The sequence below is a fragment of the Vulpes vulpes genome, chromosome 11, assembly GCF_048418805.1.
Source record: "Vulpes vulpes isolate BD-2025 chromosome 11, VulVul3, whole genome shotgun sequence".
NCBI lineage: Eukaryota > Metazoa > Chordata > Mammalia > Carnivora > Canidae > Vulpes > Vulpes vulpes.
Window position 1 is genome coordinate 52596309 of NC_132790.1, and position 13082 is coordinate 52609390.

General features: G+C 43.8%; 1 protein-coding gene across 6 annotated transcripts in view; it reads left to right on the forward strand.

Annotated features, from left to right (window-relative positions):
• Positions 1–9263: 9263 nt before the first annotated feature.
• Positions 9264–13082, forward strand: part of ZNF445 (zinc finger protein 445) — a 41563-nt gene continuing 37744 nt past the window's right edge. For 2 of the 6 annotated variants that reach the window (XM_072727417.1, XM_072727419.1), the window contains exon 1: positions 9274–9348. The gene's annotated coding sequence lies outside the window, so the exon portion shown is untranslated. Of the gene's footprint in view, positions 9349–9472; positions 9892–13082 lie in introns of those variants that run through there. The other 4 variants (XM_072727418.1, XM_026016440.2, XM_072727415.1 and 1 more) reach the window with 3 other exon arrangements.

The following is a 13082-nucleotide window of genomic DNA, read 5'->3' on the forward strand; positions in this document are numbered from 1 at the left end:
CTCCCCAATGCCCATCACCCAGTTACCATTTATCCACCCACCTCCCCTTCAGCAACCCTTAATTTGTTTCCTATAGTTAAGAGTTTCTTATGATTTATCTCCCTGTCTGAATTCGTCTTATTTTATGTTCTCCTCCCTTCCCCATGATCCTGTTTTGTTTCTTAAATTCCACATATGAATGAAATCATATGGTATTTGTCTTTCTCTGATTGTTTTATTTTGCTTAGCGTAATACCCTCTATCTCTACCTATGTTTTTGCAAATGTTAAGATTTCAATTTTTTTGATAGCTGACTGGTATTCTATTGTTGATATATACCACATCTTCTTTATCCATTCATCTCTTGATGGACATCTGGGGTCTTCCCATAGTTTGGCTATTGTGGACATTGCTGCTATAAACATTGGGGGCAGGTGCTCCTTTGAGCCACTACATTTGTATCTTTGGGGTAAACCCAGTAGTGCAATTGCTGGGTCATAGGGTAGCTCTATTTTTAACTTCTTGCATAACCTCCATACTGTTTTCCAGAGTGGCTGCACCAGCTTGCATTCCCATCAACAGTGTAAGAGAGCTCCCCTTTCTCACATCCTCTCCAACATCTGACTTGTTGATTTTAGCCATTCTGACATGTGAAGCAGTATCTCATTGTGGTTTTGATTTGTTTTTCCCTGATCCTGAGTGCTGTTGAGCATTTTGTCATGTGCCTGTTGGCCATCTGTATGTCTTCTTTGGAGAGATGTCTGTTCATGTCTTCTGCCTATTTCTTAACTGGATTATTTTTTTGGGTTTTGAGTTTGACGAGTTCTTTATAGGTCTTGGATACTAGTCCTTTATCTGATAAGACATTTGCAAATATCTTCATCAGGTAGTTTTTATGTCAATTAGTACAAATGACTGAGAACTTTCACTTTCACTGAAATCATTGTTTTTTTGCTATGTGATACAGCTCCCACCAATCTATAAGGCAGAGATCTTTTCAGCCCTCTTATAGATCTTACCTTAGAATATACAGACTACCTAAACCTGATGTTTTAATATTCCTTACAATCTCTCCTTGATAAGGAGAGGAAGAATTTCCAGCAAAAGATCCCTAATTTAATTGAGGTGCCCAAATATCTGTGGGCTACCTCTAATACTGACATTGAGAGGGCAGCCTGGGTGGCTCAGCGGTTTAGCACCACATTCAGCCCAGGGCGTGATCCTGGAGACCCGGGATTGAGTCCCATGTCAGGCTCCCTTCATGGAGCTTGCTTCTCCCTCTGCCTGTGTCTCTGCCTCTCTCTCTCTCTGTGTCTCTCATGAATAAATAAAATCTTTAAAAAAAAATACTGACAGGAGGAGGAGGAGGAGGAAAAATAAAATTAAAAGATAAAAATAAATAAATAAAAATAAAAAATACTGACATTGAGGGAATAAAAAGTGCAGAACCTATAAAAATTTCAGACAGACATAACTAAAACTATTCCCAAGTTATCTCCATATCTATTAAAATCTGAGGCCACACAACACTTCACACTAAGAGTAGAATACCTAATTACCCAGGGGCTGATCATTCCCTGCACCAATCCTTGTAACATACCAGTTTTGCCAGTCTAGAAACCTTATGGGTAAGGATGGAGATTTGTCAAAGACTTGAAAGCTATTAATAAGATAGTTCTCCCAGAGTGCCTAGCTGGCTCAATTGGTAGAGCATACAACTCTTGACTTCATGGTCATGAGTTCAAGACCTATGTTGAGTGTAGAGCTTATTTAGGAAGAAGAAGAAATATATATCTATTTCTTCATATATATATATTCCATTTCCCAGTTGTTCCAAACCTTAACACCCTTTTGTCACAAGTCCTAGCAGACTTCAAATGATTCACAGATGTAGATCTATGTTTTACCTTCTTCAGCATTTCTGTAGACCTCAGCAGCCAATACTTGTTTGCCTTTACCTACAATAACCAGCAGTTTACCTGTACAGTCATGCCTCAAGGGTTCACTGAGGCTCCTTCTTATTTCTCCCAAGTGCTCCATCAAGATTTAAGTTTCCTCCAGCTCCTTGGGAAATCAATGTTTTTATGATATGTAGACCACCTCCTGCTATCCTCAGTTACCAAAGAAGCATCTGTATAAGATTCCATTTATTTGTTGCAAGCAGCTGAGAAAAGACATGAAATCTCTAAGGAGAAATTGCAATTATCTTTACACAGTATTGATTGTGTAAGTCATAGTGTAAGTGCTGTAGAAATCCAGTTTCTGCAAAAATTATTTTAAGCTTATTCAGGAATTCTCTAGGCTCACCGTGAGTGACAGCTTTGTGGATTTCTACCCTGGCTGGATATTGTAGACTCTGGGTTCCTGACTTTTCTCTATCAACTTCCCCGCTCTATGAACTTATGAAAATGCAATTCCCTGAACTCCTTCCTTGGGAAGATAAACATGAACAGGCCATCATAAGATTAAAATAAGCACTACAAAAACTGCCTTTCCTAGGGCTACCTAACCTCTTCAAAGCCCTACACCTTACTGTGCAGGAGAGAGATAATCAAGCCCTGGGAATGCTCACAAAGGAGAATGCTGATAAGAACAGGCATATTACCTATTATAGCATACAGTTTGATTCAGTTGTTCCTGCCTATCCCAACTTTCTTAAGGCTTTACTGTAGTTGCAAAGTTAGTAAACATTTCAGTGGATTTAACCCTAGGGGATGACAATTATTTGCGAACTCCACCTGTTGTCTTAAGTCTTCTTAATTCTGAGTTGACTCAGCATTTCTCTGCAAGCAGACCAACCTTCTATGAGATCCTTCTGCTTTCTCAGTCCTGCCCTTGCCTGATGAAAGTGAACCCCATGACTGAGAGATAAACACGTCCTGTTTTGTGATACCATGTCTGGATTCATGACACACTCATTTGACTAATCCTGATCTAGTTTTGTTTGTTGATGGGTTATCCTATAAAAATGAAAAGGGAATTTCCAAACTGGCTATTTGGTTAATATGCAATGTGAACTACTTGAGAGGGTAAACCTACCACAAGCTAAATCAGCCCAATAAACAGAGCTCTATGCCCTTACCAGAGCACGCCAATCATGAGAAGAAATTATTAATATTTATAATGACAGCTGGTATGCCTTTGGGGTCATCCCTGATTTTTGGATGTATGGCAACAAAGTTGTCTCACATACACTGGAATTCCAATGAAAAATGGACAGTAAGTAAATGATTATTTGCTGCTATTCTCTTACTTCCTGAAATTACTGTCCAAAAGGACTGAAAATGAGCATCAGAAAAATGCCCAACTGATTTTCATGTAGCAGCAACAAAAACTACAAAGGTTTCAGAACATGTGGCTGAAGTCCATTCTTGCTTCTGCAAAAAAATGACTCTTCGTTGCCAGACTTGGCCTCTTGTCATCTCGAGGGTCTTGTAACATGGCAGCAGTCTGCTCTTGAATCAGAGAAATCATAATGGGCAAACAATGTCTGTAAACTCAAATTTACATTCAATAGTTGGGGTCATGGGAGACTTAAGATTGCTGCTTGATTCTTCCTGGTGTAAGAGAGGGAGAATTTTTCTCCTACCCTCAAAAGTCTCTCAGCTGGACTAAGTATTAAATTTACATGAAAAGGTTAACAGGAGAAAAAACCCAAAATTATTTGTGCATGGAGGTCCAGTAATGAAATTGAGACCTAAAGACATTACCAAGGCAGATAGTTTTTATACATTTTAGACAAAGAGATGATAAATTTGTGAGTAATGGATAGGATAAGGAAAACAGGTGTTTGGATGCTTTAATTAGTAAGGAATTCTAAGCAGAATTTGGGCTGAGGTAGATTAGTAGAGGTAGATTAGTAGAAAAGGTAGATTAGTAGAAAAGATTAGTAGATTAGTAGAATAACAAGGTTTATTTCTACAGCTTTCTTGACTTTTAAAGTCTGTATCTCTGGTGATAAAGATGTCTTTCTCCTTCATATAGGGAGGCTATTTTTCATATGGGAGATTTGCTTCCTGCTTTCAGGAGAGCAGAGAAGGGTCTGTCTTGAACTGCTTGTTTCCTAAGTAACCTTTATTTAAAATAATCAAATATGCGAAAGTGGCACATTTTGGGAGCCTATCCTTGGCCCCTATACTGACTCCCTGGCAAACCCCATCTTCTTATTCTTGCATTCATTCAACCACCAAGGTGCAGCTAAGATGACTCAAATTATACATAAATATTGATGAAAAGACTTGTAAAAAATTGCAAAAACTATGTATCACCAATGTCTGACCTGTCAGGTTCATAACCTGGAAAAATTTTTTTTGTTTCTAAGTCTTTGAACATCCTCCCTCTGGACCATTTGAACACCTAGACTTTATTCAAATGCCACTCAGTACGGGTTATCAATATGTTCTTGTTATTGTTTATGTTTTCTGGATGGGTTGAACCCTTTCCTTGCTAAAAGGCTGACACCCTCACAGTGGCAAAGAAACTGTTGGAAAACATATTTCCTACTTGGAGTTTACACACCAAGAAAACTAGTGACTGAGGCACCCACTTCACTGGGAACATAATAAGGTTTAACTAAAACTTTGCAAACTTCTTAGAATTATCACTGTTTTTATCACTCTCAATCATCAGGCAAAGTTGAAGAACTAAAGGAACTCAAAAGCTTTAAACTCACTGAAACTACTGGACTCCCTTGGCCTAAGGTATTGCCTTTGGCCTTGTTGACTATTTGTAGTACCCTCTTTGTGAGATAGTCACCCGTAGACCTATATATTTTGGTATACAACCTTCTGTTGATCTCTTTTTTGCACTGCAAGTCTTTAGTGTCTTATTCTAAAATCCATCATCAGCAGGTGAGAAAAAAAATTGATCCAGATCCCAATACAAAAGATCCTGTCATGCATGATTTGGTATGTTGGAAATGCCACCAGAGGAACACGGCCCTAGAACCCCACTGGAAGGGACAATACAAGGTGCTCCTGATAACTGACACTACTGCAAAACCAGAAGGCATTAAACTGTGGGCACACATCTCCCAGCTGAAAAGGATCCTCCTGACACTTGTTTCTCCTCTTGAACGGGTGACCTTAAAACGAAGTTAACTAGGAAGCCAACGACTTCATGTGGTAGACCAGTTCCATTTAAGACACGAGAGCAAGAATTCATACTTTCACTAACATAAAACATGAAACCCTTTCTTTTCTCTTTCTTTTACTAGGGAACTGTTTTGGAAAGATACTGCCATCATCCATATTCCCAAGCCATTGCTAAAGGGGATAACTTTCAACATGCTGTATTTGTCAAAACCCTCCCATTTGTCCACGATGTCAGATGCCACTTGGTCTTCCTTGTGACCATTTTTCTTCCATTCCCCATGATACCATACTACAACTGAACTGAAGTTACCTACAGAGTCCAATTTTTACTACCAAAACATCGAGAACCTTTACTTTAACCTTTCTTCTATAATCATTCTACACTCTGGCAGGGAGGAATGCTTATAAAAACATTACTACATTCTCAACACCATAGTCTTATGATTCTCTGAGGACAAACTGCCCCTTTTAGAACTAAAAATTTCTCCGCATGCATCAATCTCTGCAAAGAGTTTAGAACCACCTTTTATTTTATTTTATTTTTTATTTTATTTTTTAAATTTTTATTTATTTATGATAGTCACAGAGAGAGAGAGAGAGAGAGAGGCAGAGACATAGGCAGAGGGAGAAGCAGGCTCCATGCACCGGGAGCCTGATGTGGGATTCGATCCCGGGTCTCCAGGATCGCGCCCTGGGCTAAAGGCAAGCACCAAACCACTGCGCCACCCAGGGATCCCCACCTTTTATTTTAGAACAGGAAATTACCTTCCAAAGTACAATGAAAGCCTAGCTGATGATCCTGGGGTTTAGCTGGGCAAATGAAAAAATCCCAGTGAATAAATTCATTAGTAACAATACTTTCACGGGAGTAGTGTGTGCCCTAGCAGATTTTTGTCTGTGGAGGTTTGAGGAAAAACCTATTTTTGGGCTCATGAATGCCTAGATGGCTGACACTCAATCAGACAGTGCCTTATGGGTTATCTAAACGTATCCCTAACTGCCCACAGTCAAACTGAGACATCTCACTGGCCAATTCCCCTCAATCTGCATTACTGAAACAAATGGGAACTGCCAGAGGCATTCATGATTCAGAGTTTGCTTCTTTTGGCAGATCTCACTCCCATGGTTAGGAGCAAGTACAAGTGAGGCTGTGATCATGAACCTCTATTTAACTCTCAAAGATATTGCGGAATTGACTGTTAAAGCAGTAACCGCCCAACAAAAATCCCTAAACTCTCTGGTCAAATTTGTTCCTGATACTAGGGTTAGCCCTTCACTATCTTGTGGCTGAGCAAGGAGGTGTTTGTGCTGTGGCCAACACCACCTGTTGCACTTGGATAAATGCTTCTAGGGAAAGTTGACTCTCAGCTATATAAGATCACTGACCCAGCCAGTTGGTTTTAGAGAGTGACTCCTTCAGTGGAGACTTTCTCTGATTTATTTGACCCTGATCGGTTTGGGTCTTGAGGACCATGACAACTCCACGGCACAACTCCACGGCCACGGTGCACTCCAGACATTGGGAATCGTTCTACCTATTGTAATCATGGTAGTCCCCCTGGCACACTCTGTTCACTCAAAAGCCTTATTTTTTTTTTAATTTTTATTTATTTATTTATGATAGTCATCGAGAGAGAGAGAGAGAGAGAGAGAGAGAGAGAGAGGCAGAGGCACAGGCAGAGGGAGAAGCAGGCTCCACGAACCAGGAGCCCGACATGGGATTCGACCCTGGGTCTCCAGGATCGCGCCCTGGGCCAAAGGCAGGCGCTAAACCGCTGCGCCACCCAGGGATCCCACACTCAAAAGCTTTAAATGCATACTTGCACCCACTAATCACCAAGGGGATAATCTCCCTATTATTATAATGTCAGAAAGGTTACAAAGAGAATAACCAACTTAAAGAATGTGAACCTGACATTGTGCCTGTGATTACCACACAGAGATTCAGCAAAAACCATGAGAATTCTAGGGTAGTAGCTGGGAGTTGTGCTAATGTCTTAAGCTTTTGTTCACATCTCTCAATTAGGCTGAGATTCTGATGTAAATCGGTTAGCTGTTAAGACAAGAAGACCAAAATGGAGTTGCTAATGCTAAGTCCCATTTCACCAAAATGGACTTAATTTACTTATAGTTTTGGTGACTTACTTATATTTTGGTCTCCCAGACATGGAATTTGAAACCAATTAAAAAAAACAAAATTCAAATTTGAAAGGTCTTACTGGCTTTATTCAGTGATTCATAAATCAGGCAGCATCCAGTCGAGCAGATAGAAAGATGCTTCCGAGAGTTATACCAGGCAATACATTTTATAGACAGAAGGCAACGAAAACACGGATGTTACGCTAGACAAAAAGGTGAATTGTTTATTACAAGGCTACTTTCTTTACAAGGGACGACAGGGGCTTTTATCAGCAGATCACCTAACTAATACTGCTCAGGAAATTCCTGATTGATTGGTTTAAGATTCCATTTCTGGGGCAGCCCTGGTGGCTCAGCGGTTTAGCTCCGCCTTCACCCCCGGGGCCTGATCCTGGAGACCCGGGATCCAGTCCCACCTCAGACTTCCTGCATGGAGCCTGCTTCCCCCTCTGCCTGTGTCTCTGCCTCTCTCTCTCTCTCTCATGAATAAATAAATAAAATCTTAAAAAAAAAAAAAAAAAAAGATTCCATTTCTGGGATAGCAAAACTGTAGCTAAATTTCAGTTTGGTGATGGAGGTGGAAGAAGAAGGGGAGCCACGGAAGGGTTGAAAAAGTCTGACTGGATCTTGCAATAGCCAGTGTTTTGTGGAGTCCTTAGAAGAGCAGACATTCCTTGGAGTCATGATAAGCATCTTGAGGTTTAGACACCTAAAAAGTTCCCCTGTCCCACAGTGCTGAGCAAAAAAGGTCAACCAATCACCGAGTAATCCATGGCAACTGAAATTCCCCTCCAGGGTGTTTTTCAGCTTTAAAAATACCACCTACCCCACCCCGGTCCTCTTCAGATGGGCACACGACTGAGTTGGGTTGCCCTTCCTGATTTGCAAACCCAAAGAAAGATTTGTGTCTTTTGTTCTTCCTCATAAGGCTCACTCCTCCAGTTTTTTTTTTTTTTTTCCTTTTCTCTTAGCATAAGCGACTCCATTTTGGGTCTGTTGTCTTTAGCAAGTCAATCAAGACTTTCCTGAGGATCATTAGTTAGGTAATCTACCTGATAAAACCTTGGCATCCCCTGTAAGGAAAGTCACACTGCAATAACCAGTCTACCCTTTCACCCAATATATTTTTTCCCCTATTCCCTTCTTTCTGCCTGTGAAATCCCTAGCCTTGTATAGCTCTTGCAGCTCCGTTCTTTCTGTCTGCTAGACTAGAGGCTGCCCGATTGGTGAATTGCTGAGTCAGTGTGTTGTGCCCAAGATCGCGAATCCGGGAAACCACCAAGGAGCCCACACCGATGCAAGCACACGAGGGTTTATTTGCAAGCTCGAGCTTGGGTCCAGGTATCCCCGACCCAGCGGAGCAGGGACTTGGACCCCGAGGTGGGTTGCAGCTGGGTTTTTATGGGCGGGTCTAGGGGATTTCCAGTAAGGGTGGAGGAGTTTCTCAAGCTCTTAGTTCCTCATTCCCTTAAGGGCGTGCTCTGCAGATTTTTCTTGGAACTGACTTGGGCTAGAGGCCGCAGTTGTTACTCATCTAGGGGCCACAGGTGGGGGACATTTTCTGAGTTTCTTGGGTCCCACAGCTGACTTTTGTTCAAAAGTAAACAACTGGAGGTCATGGGAGGTCCCGTGTGTGTGCGTGGCTGGAAGTCAGCAAGTGCCCCCGGCAGCGGTGGTGACCAGGCAGGGAGAGGTCCTCGGAGGGATGCGCGGCCCCCTCGACAGCTCTCCCTTTGGCCAGAACCGGTCAGCCACGGCTCGTGCTCCGCGCTGTGCCCCTGGTTTGGGATCCTGTTCTTCCCCGGGGCGGGGGCGGGGGGCAGTCGGCGCACCTGTTGGAAGCGGCGTGGGCTCCTGGGCTCTGGGGCTAGCCCTGGCGGCGGAGGGCGGCGGAGGGCGGGGGCGGGCCCCGGGGCGGGGGCGCCGGGGGCCGAGCCTCGCGCTCACAGGCCCGCCTGCCTCCCGCGGGCGCCGGGAGAAGCCGAGACGTTGGCCCTCCCAGCTTCCTAGAGAGGCCCCGGGCGGCGGCGCGCGTGCGCGAGCGGAGCCGACGGAGGGGCGGGCGCGGGGCGCGGGGCGCGGGGCCCTGGGCGGGTGGCGTGGCCGGAGGACCGAGCGTCCGGGGCCCACGGAGTCGGTGAGCGGCCGGGCCGGGCGGGGCGCGGGGGCGGCCGGGCGGGCGCTCCGGGCCGGGTTCGCGCGGGCTGCGGGGGGGGAGGGGGCGGGAGGGGGCGGCCGGGGCCGGGCCTGGAGGCTGCGCCGGGGGCGGGCGGGGTGGCGGGGGCTCCGGTGCGGACCTGGAAGCGCCTTGCAGCCGCGGGCACCGGTCGGGAGTCCTGGCTTCTGCGCGGCGTCCTTTCTCCCAATTACGCGAACAAAGCGGGCTCATATGGACTATCAGACGACGCGGGGAGTGCCCGGAGGGGAGGAGGAACCGCGGTCCGCAGAGTTGCGTCCGGGTGCTTCGGGCAGCTGTAAAATGTGCTGTGCTGATTATGCAGACCCCTGTACACACAGTACGTAGTGCTTCTGTTGGTTGACGTGCGGCATCATTCAGTGGCATTGAGTACATTTACACTCCGGCTCCTTGGAAGTCACACCACCTTGAGCCGGCGGAATGCATCTGCTCACGCGGTGGTCACTTGGTGCCGGCGTTGTGGCACCGCTAAGACACATCTCCGTGAGTATAACGAGAACGTGTTGTTTGCAGTTTGGTTTATTTTCCATAGTACACATTGCATAAAGCTCTCAGGGCTCAACAAGTGGCGTTTGTGCAGAAAAATAGCAAAATCTTGTCTCCTTTCAAAATGAAAGCGAAATATATAAGAGAGTTTTTATTTTCGGTGATATATTCTTGAAAGATTTTATTTTAATAAAAGGGAGTTTTAAACAGACGGTGCAGCTCTAACCCGAAACCACTGTACTGTATCTGACTGGCACAGGCCTCAGAAGTCCGAGAATGGTCTCCTTCTGGGTTAAAAGTGGTGGCCAGGAAAGAACACCATCCTGTTTGAAACTAGTTCAAGAGTGAAAACTCGGTAGTGGTAGGTACATTATTTGCAGGGAAATGTCAGCGAGTGGCTTTAGTGGTAATTTGCTGAAGGAATGTCGGAGAACTCGCATCTGTTTACACGGGTGTGTGTGTGTGTGTGTGTGTGTGTGTGTGTTTTGAGGGCCTGATGAAGGAGGGTGTTCTTACATGTCAATGTCAATGCTGGAGAAAGGCAGACAGACTTTGGTTTAAAAACCGTAATCCTTCCTGTAGGTCGAAATGATGGGAATGTTTTGAAGGTAAACCTCAATTTGTACCTAGAAAGGAAACCGACAACAGCATCAAAAATAGTAGCTGTGCCACTTTAAGTTTTCTGAGGTCCTCGTGTCCAAGAGGTCTTGGTGTATAAGCCTTCCGTGATATTGGAGAGTTGCTTGGGGGTAAATATACATAGTGTATAGTAACCATAACTTACTTTATTTGGCAGTCTTCAGTATTTTTGTATCAGAAAAAAATCTGAAAGAGCTCCGTCAGGTGAATCATGATGTGCTCTACAAGGTTGGATTTTTGAGCTTAAACATTTCCTTCCCTGATCTCAAACCTCGTAGCCTCCTTCCTTGTTTTATTATACTGCGTCGTGCCAGGCACTAACATACTGTATATTTCCTTCACTTTGTTGTCTGTCTTCCTATAAGCTCTGCAAGGCAGGTTTTTGTTTGTTTGTCTCTGTTCCCTACAGAGACCTTAGTGCTTGGGGCATAGTAGGTGCTCAGTAGATACTGTTAAGAGAGAAGAGTGACAGTGTTTAGTATCTTTGACTGCCAAGTTAATCTGTAACCTAAGATAAAAATAAATCAGAGAAAAAAGATAACCTTCCTCAATTCAAAAAAGCTTTTTCTTCTTTCTTTTTTTTTTTTTTTTTAAGATTTTATTTATTTATTAATGAGAGACAGAGACAGAGAGAGAGAGAGAGAGAGAGCACAGCAGAGACACAGGCAGAGGGAGAAGCAGGCTCCAGGCAAGGGAGCCTGACGTGGGACTCAATCCTGTGTCTCCAGGATCGGGCCCTGGGCTGAAGGCGGCGCTAAACCGCTGGGCCACCCGGGCTGCCGTCTTTTTGAATGATTGTAGACTTACAGGAGGTTGCAGAAACTGTACAGAGTTCCCTGATATTCTTTACTTACTTTGCCTAACGTTAACATCTTGGATAACCATAGTACAGTCAGCAAACTGAAGACATTTACAGTAGTGTGGTACTATTAATTAAACTGCTGACTTTACTTAGAGTTCATCAGTTTCTCACTAGTGACCTTTTTCTGTTCTGGGACCCAATCTAGAATCCCTCATTCCATTTAGTTGTCATGTCTCCTTGTCCCCTTCAGTATGTGACAGTCTCTCCATCTTTTCGTGTGTTTTGTGACCTCGACACTTTGAAGTATGTCGTGCTGGTATTTTTAGAGTGACTCTTACTTTGGTTTTGTCAGATGTTTTCTTCTGCTTCCATTGGGGATGGTGTCCATATGTCTTGTTACTGTCGCTATTTTTTTTTTTTTTGTCTCTATTGGTTTTGACCTGCTGGTGTCTGCCATGTGTCACTACTGTAAACCTACTGTCTCTCCCTTTGTAACTGGTGATTATTTTGGGGAAGATACTTTGAGACCTTGCATAGCAATATCCTGTTTTTCCTTAACTTTCGCCCGCTAATTAGCCCTCCCGGTGGATCTTATTAGTGTAATGGTCTAATGGTGACTTTCTGTTATTCCCTCTTTTCTGTTCATTGGAATACTGTCAGAGGAAGAGTTGTGCCTTGTTTCCCTTTGTTTTATTTATTCGGTTAGTTATATCAGTGTGTGATGTTGGGTATGTATTCTTTGGGTTATGATGCAGTGCTAATATTACATACTTTATTGCTTAAGGTATTCCAGCTTTGGCCATGGGGAGCGCCTTGAGGTTGGCTTCTGTTTCCCCTTGCAGAGCCCACATCCTTTTTGGTGTCTTTCCCCGCCTTCCTGGCACCACAGAATACTCATGTTGTTTCTTCCCTTCCCCAGCCTGGAGACCACCACCACTTCTTCAAGGATCCCTAGTTCTATTTATTGGAGAATGGTATGGAGAAACCAAGTTTTGGGTGCTAGGTTTGAGCTCATTTCTTAAGCGATGTATTTAAGCGTACTGTAAGATTTTAATTATGTACTGGAAGCAGTCTTTTTGTTTCCTTATCAGCGGATAAAATAAAGCGTATGTATCCTTACAGTGATAGGAAAAACACAAGAATAAGAAAGTGCTTAATGAGGATTTTAAGAGAAAACAAATTCACATTGTGTATGAATTGAAGCAAAATGGCAGGAAAGGAAAAAGGAAAGAGGAAAGGGAAGAGGAAAGGAAAGAGGAAAAAGGAAAGGAAAGAGGAAAGGAAAGAGGAAAAAGGAAAGGCAAGAGGAAAGGAAAAAGGAAAGGAAAGAGGAGAGGAAAAAGGAAAAAGGAAAGGCAAGAGGAAAGGTAAAAGGAAAGGAAAATGTCTGAAAAATGCCCTGGATAACTGCTTGGGTGTTTCCCTGTGCTTCACAAAGCCATTTTCAATTGTGGGGTTGAGACTGGGGTCAAAGTATGAAGCTGTGGGAGAAGAGGCCTGATCAGCTCAGGTTTCCTCCTGGGCCTGGGGTGAGTGAAGTGTTTCTTCTCTCTCAAAAACTAGTTGGGACATGGAGAAACCTTGATGCATTGGGATACCTGAACTGGGCAGGTTCAGCTCACTGGTCCCCATGTCTTTCCTGTGCCCTGGCTCTTTCATCCGGATTCGGAAAGGCCCTGGGGGCGGGCATGTCTCTCCGTATTTGTGGTGCCTCCTTTGTTTAGAAACCTGAAATCCTTTGCCAAAT